Raw genomic sequence first — 5,042 nt, forward strand, 5'->3', positions numbered from 1 at the left:
TGGAACATTCCCCAAGTCCCTAGTGGGCCTGTCCTAACAGGCAGCTGAGCATGCTTTGCCACATCAGCAAAACAGAATATTTTTAAAGTCACAAGTGTTTACCAGAGGAAGCAGGGTGGAAGGCACTGGTCAGCTCCAAGCTTCCTTCCTGCATGAATGGCCGCATGTCCCATTTTGTCTGCTGCCACCGTGACCCCACCTTTTTATATTAATATTGTTTTCCTTTTCCTGCCTTCTTCCAAGGGAGAAGGCTGTGTGTGTGCATTCCCCATGTGGGAGGTCCTTGCCAAGGGAAGTTTAAGCTCATACCCACGACCAGTGCCTTTGTCCACTGGGAGATAATCCACCAGGAGAACTGCCCCAACCTCAGGCCTGGCACCACAACCTGATCGTCTGTCCCAAAGGGTCAGGATTGCAGGGCATAGCCAAGCTCCCAGGCTACTCTCAAACCTTCCCAGTGTTCCCCAAGTCTTCCCAAGTCAAGGGGAAGCTCCGTCAAGCACTCGCAAAATCCAGTAGTCTCCATAGTCTCCTCCCTCAGCCTCCAGAACATTCCCCCACTTGGCCAACTTCTCATGCCCCCTTCCCCCAGGCAGCCCATTGCTCCCTGGAGGCTGCCCCAGATCATCCTGGGTCTCTCTGGCACCACTGTCCCCTAGACCCTTCTCCCTACGGCAGCCATGGGAGCATTCCAGAATTTAACAACCACAAGTTCAAAACCCACCTGTGGCTCCTACAATAGAACCTCCTACAATAGAACCATCATCCTGCAATATCAGTAGACCCTCCCTCCTATTCCCTGCAGCAGCTACCCATCTCCCTAGGTGCTCCTCCCCCTCCCTCCCCCCAGCACCGTCCTCAGACACACCCAGCTGCCCCCTCAGGGCCTTTCATGTGCTGTCCCCTCCCTCCTGATCTCTATGCATGTCTGGTTCCTTCTCCTCTTTTGGGTATCAGCTGAAATGAGGGCCTCCCTGCCCATCCCAGAGATATAGCCTCCACCCCCAGATGCTCTCCATACCATCCCCCATTTCCTTCTCAGTATTTTTTTTTGTTTTTTGAGACAAGGTCTTGCTCTGTCACCCAGGCTGAAATGTAGTGGCAGAATCATAGCTCACTGAAGCCTCGAACTGCTGGGCTTAAGCAATCCTCCTGGCTTAGCCTCCTGAATAGCTGGGACTAGAGGCGCGTGCCCCTATACCCAGATAATTTTTCTATTTTTTGTAGAGATGGGGTCTCGCTATGTTGCCCAGGCTGGTCTCGAACTTCTGGGCTCCAGCGATCCTCCCACCTGGGCCTCCAAAAGTACTAGGATTACAGGTGTGAGCCAATGCAACTGGCCTATATTTATACATCTTTCTTCTAACAGAGAATCTTGGTTTCTAACAACACTAACAACATCACTTATTTGCTTTATCCAAAAATATATATAATAGTTTCAGAACAGCAACGCTGGTATTATTACTAGCACCATGATTGTCAAAAACATCTTAAGATTTCTTTGCAATTCTTTTTGTCCTTGGAGTAAATTTCACCAAGGAATGTATTGTGTTCAAATCACTGTTTTAAAGTCACCTGAAAGAACTGTTAATGTGGTTAAGCCATTGACTCAAAAAATATAATAGATTCACTTGTCTCATTTTGATTTCAAGTTTTTTTGGTTCTCTCTCATTTAACTTTGTTTTATAACCGTGCAAGACATTTACATTTTTCCAGAGTCACATTTACGAAACAAGATAAATCCAGACATGTCCGGATTTTAGTCTGTGGCTTTCATTCTGCTTTTCTTTTTAAATTTTGAGGTTTATATTCTTCCATTTTAAATATAAGCAAATAAACATACATTCATATTCTCCCTAGATAAACTATAGCATGTTATATGCACTTTACCTTGTGCTTTGCATTTGGTAACATTCCGTGGAGATTGTTCCAGTAATATAGAGCTCAGACAGGCTTTGTGCAGCTGTGTGGTGCTCTATTGGGCAGACAGATGGGTGGTTCATTCCACCGACCCCCTAAGTTGCTTCCAGTCTCTGTTATTACAATGTATTTTGCACACACATCTCTTTGAAATAGATCCCTAGAAGTATGACTGCTGGTTCAAAGGGCAAGTGAACATGTAGATTTGCTAGATACTTCCACATCCCTCTCCATCACCATGCTGTCACACTATTTTGCATTCCCACCAGTAACGGACAAGAGTATCATTTTTCCACAGCCTCACCAAGGATGTAGGGTCACCCTTCTATCTTCATGTATTATTTTTCAAACAAAACAGAAATTTAATTTCTATCTTATAAAACTTCAAATGTAGATGATCTAAGGCAGGCATGATAACCACTCCAAAGTCCTCTGGGCTCCAGCCTCTTTCCATCTTGGCTGCCATGCCTAACATCTCATGGCCCATGATGGCTGCTTCAACTCCAACCATCCCATCTGCATTCTAGGCAGGAAGGAGGAAAGGATCAGGAGACTAGCAAAAAGGATGTCCTCTATGTAGTTTCAATTTGCACTTCTTTTATTAAGGAGAGGTGGGGCAGGTTTTCAGGGGCTATTTGCATTTATTTACTGTGATCTCTTGTCTGTTATTTTTATACAGGATAGTCAATTTTCTTCTTTATTTTTGGAAACTCTTTATATATTAGATACATTAATCATTTCTCTGTAATGTAAGTTGTACTTTCCTCACTTCATCATTTATCATTTTATATCGCTAAGGATGTCTGCGGACATGCAAAAGTTTTATTTCACATGTTCACACACACATACATGTATGAAGGCACACATCCTTTCCCTTCTTGCTCCTGTGCTCCGAATGAGCGGTAGGAAAGCTCTTTGCCTTCCCAGACCAGAGAGGAACGTGCATACTTCCTCTTCCAGTATTTGCAGGGTATGTGTTTACACCTCTGGTCCATTCGCAATTATCCTACTGCACCGGGGGAGGTACAGGCCAGGTTTATATTTGTTTGTAGAACGATCAGGATTTAAAACTGTGGAGCGGGGAGGCTCTTTGGACCGTGGTCTAGGATTACAGGCACCGCAGCCCATCGTCTATTCCTGAGCGCTTGGCACCAGCGGGCTCTTCCACCGCTCTGCCCGCCCCGTCCCGCCCACAAGGCGCAACCCAGCCTCTAGCCACGCCCCGAAGCCCATCCTCCGCCCCGGCCCTGCCCCCTCGATAAGGACCGCCCCGCCCCACCAGGCCTATCCCAAGTTCAAGCCCACTCCTCACTGTTGGTCGCTACATCGCCTTGGACACCTCGCTGACTTTCTTTGTGCCTCACCTTCCCCTTCTATTCGGTGGACGCAGGACTAGCCTCGCCCTCAAACCTGGCCCTGCGGGCGGCGTGTCCTTGCTGTGTGATCCCAGGTGTGGCACTTCACCTTTCTGAACCTGTTTTCCCCTCTGTGCAATGAGTGCAGGTCAAGCCCCCTTCTCAAAACCCACCCCCTCACTTCCCAGCTGTGTGGCCCTGGGCAAGTGCCTTAACTACGCCGTGCCTCAGTGAGCCCTCTCCCAGCGGGAGGACGACTGTGGGGATGCAGGTGGAGCCCCCGGCGTACCGCCCATGCTCAAGAAATGTTTGGGTTCGCTCCCTCAGTTCGCCCAGGAGAGGAGAGGCGGAAACAGGCAGGTGTTGGGGAGGACCGGCTGATGGAGAAGTTGGCGGCTTGGGGAGGGGCAGGAACCAGCCCTGAGCCTCAGTTTCCTCATCTGTGAAATGGACCTTCAAGGTTCTGGCGCATCATAGGTCTGGGTGTGGAGACAGCACAGAGTAGATGCTTCGAAATGGGGATTTTTTTCCTTCTCGTAGTATCAACAACTACTCAGTCACCCCACTGGTCCACCCTCACTCTTTGGACATTATTGTGGCCGCTACAGGCTAGGACCAGAGCCTTGGGCAGATGTAAGGTGATCCCAGAGGAGAGGGCCCTGCCCAGGTGAGGCCGGGAGGCTGGGATGTGCTTGGCGCTTTTGAGGACGAGCAGACTGCTGCAGAGGGGCTGGGGGAGCTGGGTAGGCAGAGGGGGGCTCTCCCATCTCCTCCTGCTAGAAGGTTTTCCCTATAGGGGCTGGGCAGGGCAGGAGGGAACTGGGACTTACTTCCCTGCAGTTTAATGAGTATGGTGGACCACAAGCCAACCTTCAGTCTTCCCCAGCCAGGGAGTGTAGAACCATCTGGAAATGAAGTGCCAGCCTGGAGTCAAGCCCAGGCCGGCCTGACTACCCTCAGTGCCACCTACCTACCTCCCCATAAGACACCTCACCCCCAACTCAGGCCCTGAGCCCCACACAAATTGGGCCATTGGGAAGAATTAGGGAGTGGGGAAGGGTCTCCAGCCAGGCCTGTGTTGGCCGCCACTTACCTTGGGCTCAGTTTCTGCAACTGTGACATAGGGTGATGGTGCTGAGCTTGGGGGGGTCGAAATGCTCTGGAGACAGGGTGGGCCTGGCCAGGCGTGTGTGTGCGAGGTGGCATGGATTCCTTTTTAAATGACTGGCCTGGCGCAGTGACTCACACCCATAATCCCAGCACTTTGAGAGGCCAAGGCAGGAGGATCACATGAGTCCAGGAGTTCAAGACCAGCCTGGGCAACATAATGAGACCCCATCTCTCCAAAAAAAATAGAAAAATTAGCCAGGCATGGTGGCACCTGTAGTCCCAGCTACTGGTGAGGCTGAGGCAGGAGGATTGCTTGAGCCCAGGAGTTTGAGGTTGCAGTGTGCTGTGATGATGCCACTGCACTCTAACCTGGGTGATGGAATGAGATCCTGTCTCAAAAAAATAAAAATAAATTAAAAAATTAAAAACTAAAAAGTAACTGTTGAAAGAATGAATGGATCCAGGCCACGTGGTGTGTCGTTCAGTCACTGTTTGTATTCAGTAGTAGCTTTGGGGCCTGTGTTAGTTTGGGAGCCCCCAGGAGCTGACCCCAAGACAAGGTGACCCCAGGAAGCCCTGGTGGGGGTGGGGACATGAGACAGGGAGAGAAAGGGCCCTGTAGGTGGCACCAACAAGCAGGCTGGGAGAGCCAGCACA

This window comes from Lemur catta, chromosome 1 (assembly GCF_020740605.2).
Source record: "Lemur catta isolate mLemCat1 chromosome 1, mLemCat1.pri, whole genome shotgun sequence".
In the NCBI taxonomy this organism is placed as follows: Eukaryota; Metazoa; Chordata; class Mammalia; order Primates; family Lemuridae; genus Lemur; species Lemur catta.